Source organism: Oncorhynchus gorbuscha, linkage group LG13, assembly GCF_021184085.1.
Source record: "Oncorhynchus gorbuscha isolate QuinsamMale2020 ecotype Even-year linkage group LG13, OgorEven_v1.0, whole genome shotgun sequence".
In the NCBI taxonomy this organism is placed as follows: Eukaryota; Metazoa; Chordata; class Actinopteri; order Salmoniformes; family Salmonidae; genus Oncorhynchus; species Oncorhynchus gorbuscha.
In genome coordinates this window covers 92,276,758-92,292,042 of record NC_060185.1, presented here as the reverse complement: position 1 = coordinate 92,292,042, position 15,285 = coordinate 92,276,758, and the positions used below count along the sequence as shown (strand labels likewise).

The 15,285-nt window shown below is 47.6% G+C and overlaps 1 pseudogene; it reads right to left on the bottom strand.

The window, feature by feature from the left end:
- Nucleotides 1–311: 311 nt before the first annotated feature.
- Nucleotides 312–15,285, bottom strand: part of LOC123993710 — a 31,102-nt pseudogene continuing 16,128 nt past the window's right edge.

Genomic DNA, 15,285 nt, shown 5'->3' with positions numbered 1-15,285 from the left:
CACAAAATAATGTCAAACAATAAGTCCTAAAAGATGAACCAGTAGTGATGGCTGTGAGAAGAGTTCTAGCCATAAACAGAATGAATTATTCTAATGCTATGGTTCTATCAACAAAACAACCTTCAGACCTCAGTGAGAGAAGTAGCTTTTTAGTGAGAGAAGAGAGTACTTTTACTTAAAACAGGGCCGTGTTCAATAGGTCATACCGTAGCCAAAGCCAACATGTCCAATAAAGAAAAATCTGATTTAGTCCCTCCCTGTGTGTCTTCTTCCATTTGGTGCCTAATGAATATGACCTAGTACTCCACACCGACCGCATCCATCTTTATTAACACAGGAAGAACAAGACTAAATCAAATGCACTTTTTTAAAAACTAAACAAAGTTAACAGGAAGAATCCTTTTGTCTATAAAAGTAGTGATGACCATACAGTGAGTGGGATTGACAGTTCAGAAGAGGTCAGTCAGGAAGATGCATTTGGTTCCTACTAAGCCCTTCATTCCATTTGTAGTAAAATACTAATCTAGACTACAGTAAGGTATGTTTATGCTATAAAAAGTTGACACATTTCAGATGCTTGCCAGATATCTTGCTAAAGCCAGGCTTCACAGTGTTCAATGAAAGCGTCTCGATATCTAGGCCCAGAACATTGAGAATCAGAACACAGCCGTAGTAGTATCAGCATAGTTCAAGTATGAAAACTGTTGGGGACAAGGTACAACCATAGTAAAAATGTACACATTCAAAGCATACCGACAGAAAAGGACCAGAAGTTAACACTGTTGCAAATAGAAATGTGATTTCTAGAGCTTCCATCATTCCCTGCTCTACACAACAGATAGAAACATGCTGTTTAGATCAGTTATGGGCATCTAAACATTCTGTAACCTTCCAACTGTCCTTCTGAGTGAGCCCCCTGATTTAGATTGTTGGCCATCGCCACGGTAACCAGCGAGACCGCCTGTGACGCAGAAGGGGAATCTGGATGTGTTTACGTTCCAGCAGGAAGTGGAAGTTTTGGAAATGTGGGAAGCAATTAGTGATCAGCTGCAGATGGGCTTGTGTGTTTCATCGACCGCGAGGTCACGGATTCCATCAGGATGCAAACAGTGTGTTTTATATATCTTAGTATGTCATTTAAAAAGGCAGGTCCTCTTCCTCTGGGAGAGAAGTGAGAAACCCTCTTGGGTGCCATGCTAGCATCTACTTAAAGCACACAAACTAGTAAGAAAACAGCTGATTGGTAACCTCCTCAATAAGGAGATGGCTGATTGGATATCCTCAGCCTAACAACCTGAGCCTGAATATTCAGTTGCTATACAATGGCTTTTTACATTTAAAATATAAAATAAAAACAAAAAATGTGTTTCACACCAGTATAAAAAACAAAACAAAAACAACCAAGGAATACAAAATAAAGCAACAACTTAAATTAAAAGTTACGTCACGTTTCAATGGCATCGTATTCAAGTAATCTGTTACATCAAGTCCCTGATACACGCAGTGGTTCATGGAAACAAGTCTTCAGCTCACACAGAACCATCAGTTCATATAGAAGGCAGCAGAATGTCATTATGTACACATCAACAAAGTTCCAAGCATAGAATTAGAATGCTACATTAATACACTCTCTCACTCAGATAGGAAGGAGGATGGGAAGAGAACCAAAACATGACAGGTGTGTTAACTGTGGAATTCCTCTGCAGTGACAGAACAATGAACTCTGACCTCCCTATCCATCCATTGAGGATTATGGGTAGGAATTGTCAGAGGGCTCCCTGTAGCACTTAGTGACATTATCAAGTTATTCACTGTCATAAGCGTGATGTAAAGCCAATACACACAGACTGACATAGCTATGTCACATACCAGTGAGTTGAAGATGCTATGTCTGCTTATAACAAGTCATACCACTGTTCCCAATTCAGCAGCTCAAAACTTTAATTTACTGGCCTATTTCTCATCTTCAGTGGAATTGATTACACAGAGACACAGAGAGACACAGAGAGAGAGAGAGCAGCACTTCATCTTCAGCTGAATTCACAGACATAAATCACTCTGGTCAAAACCCAGGAGGCACTGAGGAGGAAACATGCTGCATAGCCTCTGGTTCACAGTGATAACAGCATCTTAACCAGGGACATACGGTGACCATTCCACAGTGTTTTAATGCTTCTGCCTTGGCTTCACGTTCCTGTGACGTGATTAGAACAGTGTTCAACATCAGTCAGTGGCGTCATGTCAGTGTGATGACTTCCACGGGGTGATCGGTGCCCTTCGACCTTTGCTTGCGTTTGAGCAGTCCTTCTCTCCGTCTCTGTCTGAAGGTGGGGGGGCGCGGGGCAAGGGGCGGCCGAGGAGGGGGGCGGGGTGCTGATGGAGAGAGTGAGGAGGTCTGCCAGGGACCGGAGAGGAGGAGGAAGTAGTGATGGGAGAGGATTGCAGCGCTCCCTGTCCCTGGCTCGTTTGCTGTTCATCCTCTCCTCTGTCTCCTGGCGTCATCTGTCGAAGCAGCCCGCTGCCGTGAAGGTGTGGTGGGGGCCCACGCCCCCCAGGTACCCCGGCTGTAGGCCATGCTGAGGCAGTGTTTCGGCTCCGCAGCCAAGGCTACCTGCATGGAGATGGGGCCCTGCAAGGCCAGCGGTGCCACCCGAGCCCCAGGCTGCAGCCCCGAAGTCAGGCTAGGATAGGAGGGGAAGGCCCCTGCTGTGGAGGTCATGGTGTTGGCCCCAGTGAGCAGCCCCATCCTGTGGCTCTGGAGGAAGTCCTGGGACATGTTGACTCCAGCAGGCTCCACAGCCTGGGAGTCGGCTAGCGCGTGGAGCTGGGACAGGGAGGGGGAGAGGTGTGGGAAGCTCACTGGGCTGGGCTGGAAGAAGAGCTGCTGGGGGGTGGAGGAGGAGGTAGCTGGTCTCTGGATGGCTGGGACCGGTGAGAGGTGGGAGAGAGGAGAGTGAGACTGGAGAGAGGCGGATCGAGACAATAGAGGGGTGGATTTGGGTTTGTTGGCCTCCTTCACGTCACTGTCATGTGCACTGTTGAAGAGAGACAAGAGTGTGCAATGCTGTCATCAAGGCAAAGGAAGGCTACTTTGAAGAATCTCAAATATAAAATACATTTTTATTTGTTTAACACTTTTTTGGTTACTACATAATTCTGTGTGTTATTTCATAGTTTTGATGTCTTCACTGTTATTCTACAATGTAGAAAATAGTTACAAATAAAGAAAACCCTGTGCATACAAGCATTCAATTGGGCTCAGATGTGTGTGTGTGAATGTGTGTGTGAGAGACTAACAGCAGCCTGAGTTTGATGCAGTGTGTGAAGTGGCCCCAGGTGTGTGTGTGTGTGTGTGAGGTGGCCCCAGGTGTGTGTGTGTGTGTGTGAGGTGGCCCCAGGTGTGTGTGTGTGTGTGAGGTGGCCCCAGGTGTGTGTGTGTGTGTGAGGTGGCCCCAGGTGTGTGTGTGTGTGTGAGGTGGCCCCAGGTGGCCCCAGGTGTGTGTGTGTGTGTGAGGTGGCCCCAGGTGTGTGTGTGTGTGTGTGAGGTGGCCCCAGGTGTGTGTGTGTGTGTGTGAGGTGGCCCCAGGTGTGTGTGTGTGTGAGGTGGCCCCAGGTGTGTGTGTGTGTGAGGTGGCCCCAGGTGTGTGTGTGTGTGAGGTGGCCCCAGGTGTGTGTGTGTGTGAGGTGGCCCCAGGTGTGTGTGTGTGTGAGGTGGCCCCAGGTGTGTGTGTGTGTGAGGTGGCCCCAGGTGTGTGTGTGTGAGAGGTGGCCCCAGGTGTGTGTGTGTGAGAGACGTACAGCAGTATGAGTTTGATGCAGTGTGTGAGGTGGCCCCAGGTGTGTGTGTGTGTGTGTGTGTGAGAGAGAGACTTACAGCAGCATGAGTTTGATGCAGTGTGTGAGGTGGTCCCAGGTGTATCCAGTCAGAAGGTGTAGAGACGTGGTCCAGCTAGGAGAAATCTGGAGACAGATACGAGACGCCGCTACACACGCTGCCGCCACCTGAGACGGCCGGAAACTCAGGAACGCATGGTCTAGAGGAACACAGCCAATCAGACTGTTAGTAGAGGTCTAGAGGAACAGACTGTTAGAAATGGTCTAGTCGCTAGAGGACCACAGAGACTGTTAGAAATGGTCTAGTCGCTAGAGGACCACAGAGACGGTTAGAAATGGTCTAGTCGCTAGAGGACCACAGAGACGCTTAGAAATGGTCTAGTCGCTAGAGGACCACAGAGACGGTTAGAAATGGTCTAGTCTCTAGAGGACCACAGAGACGGTTAGAAATGGTCTAGTCTCTAGAGGACCACAGAGACGGTTAGAAATGGTCTCGTCGCTAGAGGACCACAGAGACGGTTAGAAATGGTCTCGTCGCTAGAGGACCACAGAGACGGTTAGAAATGGTCTCGTCGCTAGAGGACCACAGAGACTGTTAGAAATGGTCTAGTCGCTAGAGGACCACAGAGACTGTTAGAAATGGTCTAGTCTCTAGAGGACCACAGAGACTGTTAGAAATGGTCTAGTCTCTAGAGGACCACAGAGACTGTTAGAAATGGTCTAGTCTCTAGAGGACCACAGAGACTGTTAGAAATGGTCTAGTCTCTAGAGGACCACAGAGACTGTTAGAAATGGTCTAGTCGCTAGAGGACCACAGAGACTGTTAGAAATGGTCTAGTCGCTAGAGGACCACAGAGACGCTTAGAAATGGTCTAGTCGCTAGAGGACCACAGAGACGGTTAGAAATGGTCTAGTCTCTAGAGGACCACAGAGACTGTTAGAAATGGTCTAGTCTCTAGAGGACCACAGAGACTGTTAGAAATGGTCTAGTCTAGAGCAACATTATGATTCATTATATTAAATTGTGATAAGCACAAGAGACTGCACTGATATTCCTAAGTCCCTCTGTTTTTTTAATTCCCTCCCTCCCTCCATCACCCCTCACCTTGCAGTGACACCTCCAGGAAGTAGTGTGTGTACTTGTCCATAAAGGTTTTGGTCTTGGAGAGGGAGGAGAGAGGCCAGCCGTTGTACAGGTCTCCCTCCTGCACCGAGGCCTGGAGGTAGTAGTCTATGAAGTGGGCCGGGGTGGGCATACACAGGTTCCAGCTGAATGTCTCCAACAGCAGCAGCTCCATCTTGATGAGGTCTCTCTTGTTGAGAACAAGGTTCAGAGAACACATGAAGCCCAGGGAGTTGAGCTGCTCCAACTTAGGTACCCGGTCCTCCCTCTCCTCAAACTTACCTACAGGAGAGAGAGACGGACAGAGAGCGAGGGACAGAGAGAGAGAGACGGACAGAGAGAGAGAGAGGTTAGAAGGCAGGCTATAGAAAAGCCTTTTAGGGCTGACCCCATTTAGTGGACTGGTCCATTGTTTGGTCGACAGATATTTCTTTAGTCGAGCAGTAGCAACAAAGAATATCATGATGCTCCTTTCTGATTGGCTCCCGTCTGAGTGAACTGATTCATTGTGGAGGCCGTGGGGATGGAACAGCTCATCAGTCTAAGACATGTGGTAATGAAATTGTATAAGGTTATTACTTAAGAACAATGGTGTAACACTAATAAAAAATAATATTTTATAACAAATGCACCTAATCCCACTTTGGATTGTGGTCGCAGTCCCTGTTTGTAAAACACATCAGGTCACTGTTGAATTGGTGCTTTTTCCTAGACCATGTTGCAAAGTGCATAGTAGCAAAGTTAACCAGCATATTGGTGTTGAGAACAATTCAGTGGAGGTAGCAGCAGAATGAGATGAGAAAACAGCCCCTGTCCTATGGTCTAAGAAAAGTGAGAACTGAAGAAACCCAAACTTTATTCTAGAATCAAATAAATGTTCCTGGCGTTATTAACTCATCCACATCTCCAGAAAGAAGACCGATCCTGATCCTGTTGCCTGTTTGATTTACAGTCTACTGATTCTGTGAGCACCAAGTCTCACGCAACCACATGTCGGATAAACAATTTCACAAATTCGTCTGTTGTTAATCCTTGTGTTGCTGTAATAGAGGCTTCTCGTTCGACCCTCTACGGTATTATTTATCAGTTGATGAAGTATTGTTTACACTGTTCCAAATTTTCAGATTTTATTTATTTATAATAATACTCCTCTGTTTTCCTTGATCTCATCATCATCAGTCTTTTTAGGATGTGGGGGACTTGATTGGGCATTGTAGTAGAACAAAAAATCCTGATTTATTTGAAAACAAAGCCTTTAAAACCCCCCCCCCCCCCCCCCTGCGTCTGATCCCTCATCCCCTCTAGAAGCCAGTAGCTACAGCTGATCCCACTCATCCCCTCTAGAAGCCAGTAGCTACAGCAATATCTTTATCACCACTACCAGCAGCAACCTACTGACCAGAACCCTCACTACCAGCAGCAACCTACTGACCAGAACCCTCACTACCAGCAGCAACCTACTGACCAGGACCCTCACTACCAGCAGCAACCTACTGACCAGAACCCTCACTACCAGCAGCAACCTACTGACCAGGACCCTCACTACCAGCAGCAACCTACTGACCAGAACCCTCACTACCAGCAGCAACCTACTGACCAGAACCCTCACTACCAGCAGCAACCTACTGACCAGAACCCTCACTACCAGCAGCAACCTACTGACCAGAACCCTCACTACCAGCAGCAACCTACTGACCAGAACCCTCACTACCAGCAGCAACCTACTGACCAGGACCCTCACTACCAGCAGCAACCTACTGACCAGAACCCTCACTACCAGCAGCAACCTACTGACCAGAACCCTCACTACCAGCAGCAACCTACTGACCAGAACCCTCACTACCAGCGTGTCCACTACCATTCTAGACATTCTCCTCTGAACTTTCCATAGCAACAGCCCTTAGGCCACAGTCTCAAGAGTCTAAGTGGCCAATGAGCACCAATGATTTTGCCTTTAATCCACAAACAGTCTTTCACTTCCTTTCTCACCCCCACTCACAGTGAAAAGTGGGCAGGGAGGGGGAGGAGTCAGGTTACTCTGGCATATTTCCCTAAAACACCTAATAAACCTCCAGGTTCTTCTATAAACCCGTTTCAGCAGAAAAACTGTTGGGGGGCACAGCATCCTCAGGGCAGAGAAAACTGACATGAGGGAGATGAAAACTAGGCCTAACCTCCACAGAAGTATGACTAAATGTATGTTGAGGAAATGTGTACAATGTCCATTCATAGACAACTGACACACAATGGAACATTGTTCAAAACAAAGCATGGACAAGGTTACCAACACAACCACACACACAGAAGACGACGCTCAAACACAGTCACCCTCCCCAGGGTTTGGAAGGACCGTGCCACAGTCAAGACTAGAGTATTATTGAAGAAGTCCTAAAACCCAACAACTTGGATTAACAGTCTATGTACAAAAATGTACACACCCTTCTGGATCTCAAAATATCACAGAGGTTGTTGGTCAAAAACAACACTGGCTTTGACCGCAGCACTATCATCATAGCAACGAAGACAGACAGGAGAGTTGAAGGGGAAGGAGGTTTGGTGTAATCCACCTTGAAGAGTGTCTCTCCCCCTCCTCCCTTTACCCCTAGGTCTCTTCCCCTTTACCCCTAGGTCTCTCCCCCTTTACCCCTAGGTCTCTCCCCCTTTACCCCTAGGTCTCTCCCCTTTACCCCTAGGTCTCTCCCCCTTTACCCCTAGGTCTCTCCCCCTTTACCCCTAGGTCTCTCCCCCTTTACCCCTAGGTCTCTCCCCTTTACCCCTAGGTCTCTCCCCTTTACCCCTAGGTCTCTCCCCTTTACCCCTAGGTCTCTCCCCTTTACCCCTAGGTCTCCCCCTTTACCCCTAGGTCTCTCCCCTTTACCCCTAGGTCTCCCCCTTTACCCCTAGGTCTCTCCCCCTTTACCCCTAGGTCTCTCCCCCTTTACTCCTAGGTCTCTCCCCTAGGTCTCTCCCCCTTTACTCCTAGGTCTCTCCCCCCTTTACCCTAGGTCTCTCCCCTTTACTCCTAGGTCTCTCCCCCTTTACTCTCCCCTTTACTCCTAGGTCTCTCCCCCCCCTTTACCCTAGGTCTCTCCCCTTTACTCCTAGGTCTCTCCCCCTTTACTCCTAGGTCTCTCCCCCTTTACTCCTAGGTCTCTCCCCCTTTATTATTTGGTGTTCTATGTTGTTTAAGTCTCAATTTGATGTTTGTCCCATTTTGTGAATTCTTGGTTAGTGAGCAGACCCCAGACCTCACAACCATAAAGGGCAATGGGCTCTATGACTGATTCAAGTATTTTTTATCCAGATCCTAATTGGTATGTTGAATATTATGTTCATTCTGATGGCATAGAAGGCCCCTCTTGCCTTATCTCTCAGCTCGTTCACAGCTTTGTGGAAGTTACCTGTGGCGCTGATGTTTAGGCCAAGGTATGTTTTGTTTGTGTGCTCTATGGCAACAGTGTCTAGATGGAATTTGTATTTGTTGTCTTGGCAACTGGACCTTTTTTGGAATGCCATTATGGTTGCGGACAGATCTAGGTGCTGCTGTAGGCCCTCCTTGGTTGGGGACAGATCTAGGTGCTGCTGTAGGCCCTCCTTGGTTGGGGACAGATCTAGGTGCTGCTGTAGGCCCTCCTTGGTTGGAGACAGATCTAGGTGCTGCTGTAGGCCCTCCTTGGTTGCTGCTGCTGTAGGCCCTCCTTGGTTGGGGACAGATCTAGGTGCTGCTGTAGGCCCTCCTTGGTTGGGGACAGATCTAGGTGCTGCTGTAGGCCCTCCTTGGTTGGGGACAGATCTAGGTGCTGCTGTAGGCCCTCCTTGGTTGGGGACAGATCTAGGTGCTGCTGTAGGCCCTCCTTGGTTGGGGACAGAAGCACCAGTTCATCAGCAAACAGCAGACATTTGACTTCAGATTCTCTCCCCTCTTTCCCCATTCTCCAACTCACCCCTACTCTCTAACTCCCTTCCTCCCCTTTGTCTCAAGGCCAGCCAACACACACACACAGTGTGAGTTTTACTGCCGATGCTGTAGCCTGCCATTAACCCTGTAAAGGAGAAACAGAGAACCCAGCCAGCAGCCAATCACCCCAGCAGACGATAGCAGGTCTCAGGAGGCAGTTAACACATAGGCTGTAATGGCATCTCACAACCAGAAGACGAAACAACTGCTGTTCTGTTCACTCCCACCCAGCCCAGACCCAGTGTCAGTCTACACTTTCCCATTCACCATCATATCCTATAGGCTAGTAGCCTAGTCTGTCTGCTGGACTCCTGTGTCCACAGGCGCAGCCATGAACAGCCATCAGCATCTCTTCAAAACCCTCTTTTCATCCTGGTAGGGTTAGGGGACGGGGACGGGTAGGGACATTGTGTTGTCAGTCTTCTCATCGTCTTCAACGATGGCTCATTGATTTACTACTTGTATTAGCTGTTGATTGTGTGTGTTATTATTAAAAACAAGTGACGCACAAAACCTATTCAAGCTGAACCTACATTTCTGAAAGGAGGTAGAACTCATAGGGACAATGTGCTTTCTACACAACTTGTCCCATTTCATGTCAACAAGATTAATACAGTGACTAACCTACGAGCTGTATGCATGTGTGAGAGATAAAGAGTTCATTCCTCAGCTTACGGTTGGAGTCAATGCTTCCTTTGATGAGCCAAGTGCCTGTCCACTTCTGAAACTATAGGTCTCCTCTCCTTTACCGTCCCATCGAGATCGCTACAGCCCTCATGAGCACTGCCTTGCAGAGGGCTGAGAGTCAGCCCTGTGGATGTGTGTGATGAGGCAGTAGAGCGCACCCAGAGAGGGGTCAAAAGGTACGACCAGCAGGATGTAGCATGTCCCCTCTCTTCTCAGGTGTACTGCTGAAGGAGTTTAGAACCCTGAGAACCTGCTGGGGGGTATTAGACTACTGCTGAAGGAGTTTAGAACCCTGAGAACCTGCTGGGGGGGTATTAGACTACTGCTGAAGGAGTTTAGAACCCTGAGAACCTGCTGGGGGGGTATTAGACTACTGCTGAAGGAGTTTAGAACACTGAGAACCTGCTGCGGGGGTATTAGACTACTGCTGAAGGAGTTTAGAACCCTGCTGCTGCTGGGGTTTAGAAACATGAGAACCTGCTGGGGGGGGTAGACTACTGCTGAAGGAGTTTAGAACCCTGCTGCTGGGGGACTACTGCTGAAGGAGTTTAGACTACTGCTGAAGGAGTTTAGAAACATGAGAACCTGCTGGGGGGTATTAGACTACTGCTGAAGGAGTTTAGAAACATGAGAACCTGCTGGGGTTTAGAAACATGAGAACCTGCTGGGGGTATTAGACTACTGCTGAAGGAGTTTAGAAACATGAGAACCTGCTGGGGGGTTAGACTACTGCTGAAGGAGTTTAGAAACATGAGAACCTGCTGGGGGGTATTAGACTACTGCTGAAGGAGTTTATAACATGAGAACCTGCTGGGGGGTATTAGACTACTGCTGAAGGAGTTTAGAAACATGAGAACCTGCTGGGGGGGGGGTTAGACTACTGCTGAAGGAGTTTAGAAACATGAGAACCTGCTGGGGGGTATTAGACTACTGCTGAAGGAGTTTAGAAACATGAGAACCTGCTGGGGGGTATTAGACTACTGCTGAAGGAGTTTAGAAACATGAGAACCTGCTGGGGGGTACTACTGCTGAAGGAATTTAGGCTGCTGGGGGTTAGACTACTGCTGAAGGAGTTTAGAAACATGAGAACCTGCTGGGGGGTATTAGACTACTGCTGAAGGAGTTTAGAAACCTGCTGGGGGGTATGACTACTGCTGGGGGAACCCTGAGAACCTGCTGGGGGTATTAGACTACTGCTGAAGGAGTTTAGAAACATGAGAACCTGCTGGGGGTATTAGACTGCTGGGAGTTTAGAAACCTGCTGCTGGGGGGTTAGACTACTGCTGAAGGAGTTTAGAAACATGAGAACCTGCTGGGGGGGATTAGACTACTGCTGAAGGAGTTTAGAAACATGAGAACCTGCTGGGGGGGTATTAGACTACTGCTGAAGGAGTTTAGAAACATGAGAACCTGCTGGGGGGGTATTAGACTACTGCTGAAGGAGTTTAGAAACATGAGAACCTGCTGGGGGGGTATTAGACTACTGCTGAAGGAGTTTAGAAACATGAGAACCTGCTGGGGGGGTATTAGACTACTGCTGAAGGAGTTTAGAAACATGAGAACCTGCTGGGGGGGTATTAGACTACTGCTGAAGGAGTTTAGAAACATGAGAATGCTCTTCACTAGAGTTTGAGGGATGAAGAAAAAACAGAACTACTGTTGCAGCCATCACTTATGTTTCCACTAAGGGGAAAGGAGACAACCATTACAGTGTTCCTCTCTACCTCACCCACAGAGACAGACTGTATTGATTTCTATCAATGACCACACTGCTCCATCCAGTCACTGCAGTCTTCATTAAAACAATCCCCTCAGTCTTCTGAAGGAGTTCATGTGAAGGGGAAAGTATGTCAGCACTGCTAGCCTATAAACTAGACATAGATGATTCAATATTTTTTAAAAGAGCTCACTTCTACAGCCAGAAACAGTAACAATAAATCAAAAACATCCACCAACCCCCTTTCACAAGCCTAATAGATTCACTGCCTTCAAAAATAATTCATACTCCTTGATTTATTCCACATTTTGTTGTGTTACAGCCAGAATTCAAAATGGATAAATATATTTTTTTCCCCTCTCACCCATCTACATACAAAACCCCATAATGACAAAGTGAAAATGTATATTTTATTTTTGGGGGGGGGGTCAAAATAACAGAAATATCTCATTTATGTAAGTATTCACAAACCTGAATGAATACTTTGTAGAAACAGCTGTAATCGCTGCCAGAGGTGCGAGTCTTTCTGGGTCTCAGAGCTTTCCACACCTGGATTGTGTAACATTTACCCATTATTATTTTCTAAATTCTTCAATCTTTGTCAAATTGGTTGTTAATCATTACTAAAAAAAACAATTTCAGGTCTTACCATAGTTTTTACTTAAATCTACTTGGAAATCTAACTCGGCCACTCAGGAACATTCACCCTCTTCGTAAGCAACTCCAGTGTAGATTTGTCCTTGTGATTCAGGTTATTGTCTTGCTGAACAGTGAATTAATCTCCCAGTGTCTGGTAGAAGGCAGATTGGACCAGGTTTTCCTATAGGAGTTCGCCTGTGCTTAGCTCCATTCAGTTTCTTTATATCCTGAAAAACTCCCCAGTAAATTTTTACAAGCAATACCAATAACATGATGCAGCCACGAAGGCATTGGAAAACGTCCCTGGTCTTTGTGGTTGAATCTGTGTTTGATATTCACTGCTCGACTGAGGGACCTTACAGATAACTAAATATGTGGGGTACAGAGATGAGGTAGTCACTAAAAAAATCATTAAAAACACTAACAACATTACACACAGGGTGAGTCCATGCAACTTGTGTGACTTGAGTAAATGTTTACTCCTGAACTTATTTAGGCTTTCCATGTTTAATACTTATTAACTCAAGACATTTCCGTTTTTCATTTTTTAATTTAAATTAGTAAAAAGTTCAAGTGAAAGAAAAAAATCATTCCACTTTGACATTATGGGGTATCAGGTGTAGGCCAGTGGAAAACAATTGCAATTTAAATTCAGGCTTTAACAACAAAGTGTGAAACAATTCAAGGGGTGTGAATACTTTGAAGGCTCTGTATAACTCTATCTAGGTCTGTGTCAGTCTCTCGGTCAACGGCTCTGGAGGAATTCTGTCCTCTTTAAAACTCATTTCATTTGCCGGCTCGTCTTTCTTTCAGATGAAATTTGCCACAGCTCCGCCACAACCCACTCCACAACGCCACCCCAAAGCCTATTCCCCCTCAGAAGGCTGAAAAGATTTGGCATGGGTCCTCAGATCCTCCAAAAAAATTCCACAGCTGCACCATCGAGAGCATCCTGACTGGTTGCATCACCGCCTGGTATGGCAACTACTCAGCCTCCGACCGCAAGGTACTACAGGGGGTCGTGCATACGGCCCAGTACATCACTGGGGCCAATCTTGCTGCCACCCAGGACCTCTATACCAGGCGGTGTCAGAAGAAGGACCTAAAATAAGCTAAAGACTCCAGGCACCCTAGTCAGACTGTTCTCTCTGCAACCGCGCGGCAAGCAGTCCCGGAGCGCTAAGTCTAGGTCCAAGAGGCTTCTACCCCCTAGACATAAGACTCCTGAACAGCTAATCAAATGGCTACCCAGACTATTTGCATTGATCTCCCCCCCCACCCCCATTTTTACACTGCTGCTACTCTGTTTATTATCTATGCATAGTTACTTTACCTACATATTACCTCAATTACCTCGACTAACCGGTGCCCCGGCACATTGACTCTGTAGTGGTACCGCCTGTATATAGCCTCGTTACTGTTATTTTATTGTTGCTCTTTAATTATGTTATATTTCTTAACTTCAGTTTATTTTAGCAAATACTTTAACACTTATTCTTCTTAAAACTGTATTGTTGGTTAAGGGCTTGTAAGTAAGCATTTCACTGTAAGGTCTACACCCATTGTATTCAGTGTATGTGACAAAACGAATTTGAACTAGCATACACTTTAAAAAACTGTTTTTCTTCTGTAGGGAATAAAGCAGCATTTGACAAAATCACTGTCCTAGATCAGAACAATTTCCCCATCGACTTAGAATTCCTTTATTTATCAGAACATGATTGAAATTCTAAGAAAATTCAATCCAAGCATCAGAGAGACAGACCGGAGAGGTATAGGGAGAGAGGGGAGGAGATGGGGGACTGTGGGGATCCCCTGTTAATCTACATATCGAGTGGTTCAGTTCAAACATGGAGGCCCCCCCTTCCTCCCTGCTTAACATCAGCGGTCGACATCTCTTTGAAGCACCGCTCAGCTCGTTTCCAAACCCCCCAGGGGTCGAGGTGGAGGGGGGGGGGGTAGAGGTGCTTTAGGGGCCCCAGCCCAGTCTCAGGACTAGTTGTGCTTGCCTGGGTCCTGACAGAGCGAGTGAGAGAGAGGAAACACTCCTAGCAGTGGGGCTATGGTGGAGGATAAGGCCATCTGAAACACTCCTAGCAGTGGGGCTATGGAGGAGGATAAGGCCATCTGAAACACTCCTAGCAGTGGGGCTAAGGCCATCTGAAACACTCCTAGCAGTGGGGCTACGGTGGAGGATAAGGCCATCTGAAACACTCCTAGCAGTGGGGCTATGGAGGAGGATAAGGCCATCTGAAACACTCCTAGCAGTGGGGCTACGGTGGAGGATAAGGCCATCTGAAACACTCCTAGCAGTGGGGCTACGGTGGAGGATAAGGCCATCTGAAACACTCCTAGCAGTGGGGCTATGGAGGAGGATAAGGCCATCTGAAACACTCCTAGCAGTGGGGCTATAGAGGAGGATAAGGCCGTCTGAAACACTCCTAGCAGTGGGGCTATAGAGGAGGATAAGGCCATCTGAAACACTCCTAGTAGTGGGGCTACGGAGGAGGATAAGGCCATCTGAAACACTCCTAGTAGTGGGGCTATGGAGGAGGATAAGGCCATCTGAAACACTCCTAGCAGTGGGGCTACGGTGGAGGATAAGGCCATCTGAAACACTCCTAGCAGTGGGGCTACGGTGGAGGATAAGGCCATCTGAAACACTCCTAGCAGTGGGGCTACGGTGGAGGATAAGGCCATCTGAAACACTCCTAGCAGTGGGGCTACGGTGGAGGATAAGGCCATCTGAAACACTCCTAGCAGTGGGGCTACGGTGGAGGATAAGGCCATCTGAAACACTCCTAGCAGTGGGGCTATGGAGGAGGATAAGGCCATCTGAAACACTCCTAGCAGTGGGGCTATGGAGGAGGATAAGGCCATCTGAAACACTCCTAGCAGTGGGGCTATGGAGGAGGATAAGGCCATCTGAAACACTCCTAGCAGTGGGGCTACGGTGGAGGATAAGGCCATCTGAAACACTCCTAGCAGTGGGGCTACGGTGGAGGATAAGGCCATCTGAAACACTCCTAGCAGTGGGGCTATGGAGGAGGATAAGGCCATCTGAAACACTCCTAGCAGTGGGGCTATAGAGGAGGATAAGGCCATCTGAAACACTCCTAGCAGTGGGGCTATAGAGGAGGATAAGGCCATCTGAAACACTCCTAGTAGTGGGGCTACGGAGGAGGATAAGGCCATCTGAAACACTCCTAGTAGTGGGGCTATGGAGGAGGATAAGGCCATCTGAAACACTCCTAGCAGTGGGGCTACGGTGGAGGATAAGGCCATCTGAAACACTCCTAGCAGTGGGGCTACGGTGGAGGATAAGGC